Source organism: Mercenaria mercenaria, chromosome 17 (genome assembly GCF_021730395.1).
Source record: "Mercenaria mercenaria strain notata chromosome 17, MADL_Memer_1, whole genome shotgun sequence".
Taxonomy (NCBI): domain Eukaryota; kingdom Metazoa; phylum Mollusca; class Bivalvia; order Venerida; family Veneridae; genus Mercenaria; species Mercenaria mercenaria.
Genome location: NC_069377.1, coordinates 63,706,465 through 63,715,611, shown reverse-complemented (window position 1 = coordinate 63,715,611; position 9,147 = coordinate 63,706,465). Strand labels below are relative to the sequence as shown.

The 9,147-nt window shown below is 31.4% G+C and overlaps 1 long non-coding RNA gene across 2 annotated transcripts; it reads left to right on the top strand.

Annotated features, from left to right (window-relative positions):
• The first annotated feature begins 761 nt into the window (after nt 1-761).
• Nucleotides 762-6,452, top strand: LOC128550120 (uncharacterized). 2 transcript variants are annotated; one of them, XR_008368098.1, is made up of 4 exons: nt 762-1,139; nt 2,424-2,559; nt 3,177-3,345; nt 6,212-6,452. It is a non-coding gene; the product is annotated as an uncharacterized LOC128550120 (long non-coding RNA). The 2 variants fall into 2 exon arrangements; XR_008368097.1 differs by lacking the exon at nt 6,212-6,452 and adding an exon at nt 3,825-4,524.
• Nucleotides 6,453-9,147: the final 2,695 nt, after the last annotated feature.

Sequence of the window (9,147 nt, the reverse complement as noted above, 5' to 3'; positions counted from 1 at the left end):
TTTATGGTGTAAACTAATTAGACCCAGTAAGAACAATACAATGTAATTCTTTTTCTAAAACAACGCCTATAAATCATTAAAGTTTCTGAAACAATATTATTTCATATGATTTCGTATGCCTTTGATAAAAGTAATTTTACTGATAGTAGAAACCAAATAACTGCGTGCCTGACATAAGACAATGTCTTATAAAACGTTGACATAAATCTGGATACAAGTCCTTATTATACTGCAAAAACAGTCGTTTATGCATTATCTGGATTAGGAATGACTATAAATCATTAACTAAGTAAACCGCTTGCTAAAATTTTATCATCGTACTTCGGAATTAGTTATTAAAATACAAAAGTATGTTTTTCTTTTACAAGTTATTTCACAATCTGATATTCATGAAAATGTGATTTACAGACGTCGTAAAATTCTCAGGCATAGCCATTTCCGATCATTTCATCCGGTGCTATAGCTCAGCCATGGTTTGAAGGCTTTTAAAGAGAATTCCTATAGTTTTATTTTCCTTTCATAGAATTTTTTTAAATTCACATATATGATAGGAAAATTTGTGCTGAAAACAATGAACAAATAAAAACAAAAGGTCATCAGGCTAGTTTTTGTGAAAAATTGTTTTGAACACACCCACTGTTGCTGAAACTGCCAGCGATTTTTCAACATTTTCATAATTTTCTGCTTTTTTATAAATACCAACCAAAATATACATCAAGACAGCACAATACGGTTTTTTTCTTTTTACAGATTTTATTATATGTGACGTCGTCTTTGAAAACCGGTCCAGATGCGGCATGACGTAATATCGAGAAACGACGTTTAAAGTTGCGCCAAGTTTACGCGCGCAGCTTTCTTACACATGTTTTAATTAGCAAAAGTTTGACCGTTAAAGTACGACTGCTTGTTACATGATTCATAACAGCCTACTAGAGAAAGAATATTTAGACATCAGACCTGTAAAAAAATAGTGGTATTACGCCTGAGGCAAAATATTTCGTTCAAAATCAGTTGTTTCCCCTTCAATATGTTTCCGGTTTCGGATTTTATCAGGGAAGCGTGTGAAGTTTGCTTTTGTTTATCTACCTTTTGTTCAACGATGAAGGGATCTGAGACTTGTAATACTGTTTAGTGATTTGGTAAGTACCGTTTATAAACAGATGTCAATGTAGATTCTCTAATATATTTGAAACTTTCACTGAAATAAGTCTGTCTTTTACCCGGAAATGAATCCAAAACATAAAGAGGGAAATTTATCTTGTGGCCACTAAACACAGATGATTTCACTATGCCTGTGTATTTAATATAAAATGGCCAGTTGGGTTATCACAAAGATTATTGAAGGCAGGCAGCTTCTTTCTCAAGGTGACCAGGATTCATCAAATAATTTCATTGTCCATAGACTAGTAAGCATTATTTATGGAAAAAAAAACAATAATAAAAAGTCAATATACATGTAGCTATGATAATTAATAAGTTTGATGCAGACTTATAGTTTGAATATTCACCTGTAAGGCTTATATAATATTTTAAAATTGATAATTACCGGACGCCTAGAAAACCCCTATAGGATAGGATAGGCTCAATCTGACTAAAGTACTTTATCTTCTAAACGAAGATCTGAGAACGACCCATTCACATTCGTCTTCTGTATATTTTGGATTTCCAGTATTGCTATTTTTATTTTATCCAATCAGACGACATGTTCGAATGTCAAAGAGTAAGAAAAATAAGCAGTTATTCCAGGGCTCGAACCCAGGACCCCTCGCTTACAAAGCAAGTGGTCTACCGACTGAGCTAACCGGCTATCTGATACATTATGACATAAGAATTGTAAATATCAAAAGTCAAGGCTACAGGTAGATTTGCAAGATGTTGTAAGGTTGGCTCTGATTGGCTAGCGAAAGGGTCGTCAGAACGAGGCAATGAATAGGTCGTTCTCAGATCCTATGCGTAGCGTAATAGGATATGTACTTTAGTCAGATTGGGATAGGCTAGGCTAGGCGTCCTGTTACCGGTCGGCTAGAACACTTGCTAGGTTTCTGGTTACCGGATGTCTAGACACTTCCGTTTATAAAATGGTAACTGTTTTTGCTGTGGGTCTCATAAGTCATGTTATTTCTGTCTGGTGACTAAGTACTCTCTTTCCATTATTGTTGATTCAGAATGTTTTGTAACAAGATGATTGTATATGGATAGTGGGAATTTATGCCATATAATGAAAATCTTTTTATTTTTGAAATTTTTGAGCCTTGCTGTGTGTAAAACAATTTATGATCCTTTAAAAATAGATTCATAGTGTAATAAATTTTAAAGTATTTTGTGGTAAGTTAATGAAACCTTTCAAAATCACATTATTAATTTAGTAGTCAGTTTTTGATTTTTAGTGATGTTTACGGTACATGTAATGTATCTTCTTTCAGATAATATTCCTTGTTCCTTTGATGGTTCATTCCACTACAGCTGGTTCATATACCCTACAACAGCCAGGATATTGGTCTGCTTACTTTAAGATCTCAAGAAAATGTAACATATTTTGGATGTGCTTTGAGGAATCAGGTAAGTAACATGCAGCTAAAGGCTCTTATTATAATTTTAATGCAATACATTTTATATTATTTATTTATACCTCTGTCTAGGTTTTGTTGGAGCCAATACAAAATAAGTCTACTTCTACACTAATGATTTGTACAATGTATGTACATGTATTATGACTATTGAATGGCTTAAACTGACAAAACTGGCATTATTGAAATTTAATTTCAACAATCTGGTTTTGAGGAGGATCAGTTGGTGTAAAGTCTTCATTTCATTGGCTATTAGCCTGGGAAAAGTTTGTGGCACTCAATAAGTACATGGATAATTTGAATGCTTAACACTACATGTACATGTGTATAAGTTGATATCTCATTAAGTTGTAAAATAGTTCTAAATAATAGGAATTTTAATTAATTATTTGAAGTAAATCAATTAATTAATTGTAATTTAGTTTAATTGTAATATGATTATTTTCAGATTTAATTAACCCATTCTTGACATAGACATTGTTATGTGATTGAATTTTTTTACCAGTTTTATTGCACCAAGAATATGGATTAGAATGAAGACTGTATAGGTTCCTGGGATACATGAAGATAACAGATACTTTTACCAAAGACTTTTAAATCTTTTTTCAGGAAGGCAAGTGTTTCCTCTTGTTTATGAAAGCAACTCATTTGGTTAAGGGGAAGACAACTTGTGAGCATGGTACATCACTACCTGTATTGGTATTCCATTTTGACAATGCTGCTAGCTAGAATAGAAATAACATCTTGCTGTGGTATGGTCTGTGGAGAGTTTTACTAGGTAACAACCATTTTTGATAGCTGTTAAAACAGTGTATACTTTTAACCCTTAGGCTGCATGAGGCAGCTATGTCTGCCTTTGCAACCAGTGCAGACCAAGATCAACCTGCACATCTGTGCAGTCTGATCATGATCTGCAGTGTTTGATACTTAGTCAGCAAATTTTCTATTTGAACCCCCTATAAGCTATAAATGGTACTGTCTCTATTTAAAGATGGAGTAGTCCATTTTACAAATTTAGCAGGTTAAGGGTTAACACAAAAAATGTGTTTTAGAACATCCTATTTGCAGTAACCAAAATCTACAAACAAAGTACATTTTATATACTGACAGCATGCTGTTTTCAGTATGTTTGTCAATATTTTAGAGCATTGGTTGTAAGAATCATCTATTATCAAATAGTGATAACCCTGCTTTTATTAAATAAAGCGACTCCAAGGTTAATTATTTAAAATAAAATGTTTTACTTATTTGTTACAGGATATCACAGATCGACTGAATATTCAACAATGATCACAGATCATGCAAAGTTTGAATCTGACTTGCACTTTTGAATTTAGAAGAATCTGTGGAGGAGGGTGAATGCAGAGACCTTTAATAATACATGATATTGCTGACACAGTGTGCCAGTCATCAAAGAAATGTCATAACAACACAGTTGGTCAACAGTGATTTAGATCCTGTCACATTCTACCAGTGGAGAAATATCTTATCACAATATTTGTAACTTTTGAAGAAGATAACCAAGTATTACCACATTATCATGTCTGCAGAAACACCTGGATTGTTAGTCTTAAAAGTGACAGTCCAGTTAACTTACTAAAATCTACTCCCCCTTGCCAAACAAATATTATTGACTTGGAATGACACAAGCCTGACAATGGTACCTGTATGAACTCATAAGAGAATAGTATTTGTCTGAAAAGTCAAAGGATTCTGTTTGTCCCAAACCACTTGAACTGAAATTGGATTGTCAAGGATTTTTCTGAGAACTGAAAAAATGAAGTGAATATAAAAGATAGAAATTGTTGTTGAATTCAAACGTTTTAATATACAACACTTTAGCCTGTTTTGCTGTTCATATAGATGTGTTTAGCTGTTAAGGTTAAACATCAAGTAAAGGTTGTAGTTTCAGTTACCTACATTAAAGTATTGGCTGGAAATAAATATTTACTTTTCACTAGAGCTTGTAGCAGTGTAACCTTCATCTAAAGTTAAGCTGTTGTGTTAATTATTAAAGTATTTTTAGAAAAAGGAATTTAGTATGTATGTTGCCATGGTAACATAATTCAGATTATATTTCATTGAAATTATGGATTTGTATTTCAATAAGGGATCTACAGTATATAATGTAATGGTAAAAGAATGCTCACTTTCTTCAGTATTGTCAGTTATAACTAGCCAGTGAAAAAAACAGATTATGAGGAAAGGGATGACTGAAATGTTTATTCTGACGATAACTACTTCTGTTACAGAACATGACTGTTTTAAAGTTTTTATGTGAAAATTTCAGATTTCTTTCCTGAATACTTGTACTTTCAAATATTTAACTTATTAGAAATACTTTTTAAAATAAGCTCTTGTTTTTAAGTATTATTGTAGGAAAGGGAATTTAAAACATATGTCGCCATGGTAACACAATTTTCTTAGAAAATGTGGAAAATTTTTAGTTAGGTGTACTTTCTAGTATTCCAGATAAACAAATAAAAAATCAATAGTAATATATGTTTCATTTGTTTCAAAATAGTCATTTATTACCAACAGGTAAAAGGCAAGTTATGAAGAAACAATGACAGAAATGTCTTATTCTTATAGTTATTACTCATGTTACAAACACTGTCATAAAACAAAGCATTTTAATTTTTTTAACATGGAATTTTGAGATAATATTTTTGAATACATACCACTTTATAATATTCAAGTTATCTGAAACACTTTTCCAAATTTAGCTCGTTTTTAAAGTATTATTGTAGAAAACAGAATCAGATGCATATGTTGCCATGGTAACATAATTTAATAATGTTTTTATAGAAAATGTGAAGGACTTTAGCCAGCTAGATGTTTGCACTTTAAGTGAATATCTAAATATTCTTTGTAAAAGAAGATTCATTTATTTAAAAATAGCCAGTTATTACCAATAAGTGAAAACACAAACTGAAGAAACAACGACTGAAATAGTGTATTTCCCGTGTTACGAAATCTGTCATAAAACCAAACATTTTATATCTTTTCACATAAAATTTTCAAATTTTACTTTTGAATACATAAACCTCTAAATATTCAACATATAAGAAACATTATTAAGCTTTTATTTTTAAGTACTATGGTAGAAAAAGCAATTTATTGCATATGTAGCCATGGTAACGCAATCTGAATAATGTTTTCATAGAAAATATGAAAGATTTAAATTAAATGTATTTTTCTGTTTTAAGTAAGCATCACAAAAATAAAATTTCATAGTAATAGAAGGTTCTTTATTTCCAAGGTAGTCATTTATTACAAGCATGTAAAAGACAAGTTTTGAAGAAACAATGACAAATCTATCTTATTCTTGTGGTTATTACCCATGTTACAAAAACTGTCATAAAACCAAACATTCTAAATATTTTCATGGGAAATTTTCAGTTTATTTTTGTAAATACATATACCTTAAAATATTTTGCTTTTAAAAATCCTTATGTCAAGCGAACATGTTTTTTTTAAAGTTTTATCATAGAAAAGGGATTTTAATATATTTGTTGCCATGGTAACACAATTTTAGAAATATTTTTATAGAAATTGTTGATTTTAATTGATTATCATTTTGTGTATTAAGAAGGGATCTTACTAATATCATGCAATTGTAACAAAAGATATATTTATTTCAGAATTGTTAGCCATTACCAGTATGTGAGAAATAAACTAGAAAGAAAGGATAACTGAAATGTACTGTTTTCATTTTTAATATCTATGTTACAAAATCTGTCATAAAATTGACAATTTTGAAGATTTTCATCTGAAATTTTCAGGATTTATTTCTGAATGAATATACTTTCTAAATATGCAAAAACCTGAAAATGTCAAAATTCCTCATCTGGACCCATTTTCTCAGTCATGGTCACATATACTTATTTGATATCATAGTCATATTTGTAATACTCTATCCTTACAATAATGGGTACAAATGAAAAAAAATATTGTTTCGTGTTTACTTTTGTGAACTTTTTTCAATGAAAAATACCCATAGTGGCGAATATTTTTTTAAATTTTAAAAAAGTCTTTCATAGAATTTTTTCCTGTTTTTCTTGTGTATAGATAATTGTATTGCGAGCATAAAAATGGCTAAAAATGTATGGGTCACCAGGCTAAATTTTATGTTAAAGGCCTAGATTTTGGCAGTGGGCCAAGGGATTTCTGTCTTCACCAGCACAGTTGGGGGCTAATGACCATCACAGTATGGCTCCAATAAACAAGGGTCATTGTTTATTGGAGAGTCAGTCTACCTTACAATTGTATCAATTAGTGAGAAAGGGAAAGAATATAATTTATTTTAAATTAATGAATAATTGATAACATTTAAAGTTATACCAGTTTCTTTTTGGCATTTCTATGTAAAGAAAAATATTGTTGATCAAACACAATAATAAAATAAAATAATTCACAATAATGAAATAATGAGAAACTTACTTAAAGAAATATGCAAGTTTTTATTTTTTCAAATTCTGTCTGGAGAATTGTGATATTTCAGAAAAATGTGACTTTCACTCATCTAAAGCTGGCAGAATACAGTAAATAGCATTTGTCTAAAATTGAAAACAGTATGTGCATTTCAAAGTTACAAAGCAAAGCATGAAGAAAGTCCCTTTTGGAAACATACTGAAAATGAAAGTTGAGTATAGATGGAACACAATAATTTTATATTATATTGTTTGTTAGCACAAAGAACTCATGAAGTTTTCACTATACTTGTGTTTTATTATCATTATTATTTTCAATAATATTATTACTGTATCTTTTATCATCCTATATGTAATATAATAATAATAATAATAATAATAATAATAATCATGATTATATTTATAATTATTATTGTAACATTAAAGTAATAGTTACTATCATCTATATAATATCAAAATAATAATTATTATTATTATCATTCCACATTCACTGAAGAAAAATTAATTTCTTTCAACTCCACTGCACACATCTTCATGGTCTAGTTGGGGTCCCTGCTGTGCTAATTGCCCTCTAATCAGTTACTGTTACATAATCGCTGATAAGCAGCAGATTAGATGGGAGTTGTATATTGGATTTGGGGGGGGGGGGGGGACACTTATATAGTAGTGAATCTAGGCCTTTAAGACCGCTAGAATACAACACCTGTTCGGACGGAAAATGGCGCGAACCTGGCCAAATTGATTACATGTATGTCTGCTAGAAGTTAAAAAAAAGTTTTAATTTGTTTGTTTGTTTTGGGTTTAACGCCGTTTTTCAACAGTATTTCAGTCATGTAACGGCGGGCAGTTAACCTAACCAGTGTTCCTGGGTTCTGTACCAGTACAAACCTGTTCTCCGCAAGTAACTGCCAACTTCCCCACATGAATTATCAGAGGTGGAGGACTAATGATTTCAGACACAATGTCGTTTATCAAATAGTCACGGAGAACATACGCCCCGCCCGAGGTAAAAAAAAAAAAAAAAAAAAAAAAAAAAAAAAGTTTTAAAAATTCTTAATTCTTTCTATAATTGAATACTAAATAATCTGAAAGGTGATATTGTCTTATCAGTACTAAGTCAATTATTTTACATTATATGAACAACACTGTCTTTGTACTAAAATGCGATGTGAAAACACAACCACAAAAATAGCAAGATACCTGTCAGGCATGATACTTGTCAATGCAACATAAACCAGTATCAACATTTGATTACTGATAAAACTTATCAAAAATGTTATTTCATTCAAGATTCCTCATATTTAAGATTGTCTGTAACATGTTTCAACAGATGTTGACTTCAGTTCAGTTTTCCATAGAAAGTGTCGGCTGCGCAGAAAGATGCGCATAAAAAAACTATAAGAATTCCCTTTAAGTGCTGTGTGGCGGCCGTAAAAAGTTGCCCCGACTTCATCTCAGTGTTGTTATATTTTCTGGTTTTTCGGGATCATTGATTTCAACTCATTTAGATTTGAAGATTGAATACTGCTTAAGCCGGTGCTAGGGGGCGTGGGCAGTGTTGCTTTTTCCATTACTGCCCATGAACAGACTCAATCAAACCGAGTCTGCAATTTTCACTATTTGCCTTGTTCTCGGTGCTACCGAGGGATCTATTTTCCAGATTTTATTTACTTCACAACAGCGGGTGTTAAGTGCTGTGTGGCGGCCGTAAAAAGTCGCCCCGACTTCATCTCAGTGTTGTTATATTTTCTGGTCCTTCGGGATCATTGATTTAAACTCATTTAGATTTGAAGATTGAATACTGCTTAAGCCGGTGCTAGGGGGCGTGGGCAGTGTTGCTTTTTCCATTACTGCCAATGAACAGACTCAATCAAACCGAGTCTGCAATTTTCACTATTTGCCTTGTTCTCGGTGCTTCCGAGGGATCTATTTTCCAGATTTTATTTTCAACTAAACATGGTAGAAGTATTAACTGGTTTAAAATAAGTTGCCCTTGTAAGTTTCAGTCAGATTGGTTGAGAGACCCTTACTTATATGTATATATATCATACATATATATTTTTCCTGTCCATCCAGGGTAATATTTCAGAAATGGTTTGAATGATTTCAATAAAACGTAGTATTAATGTTAATTATTATTAGAAAAT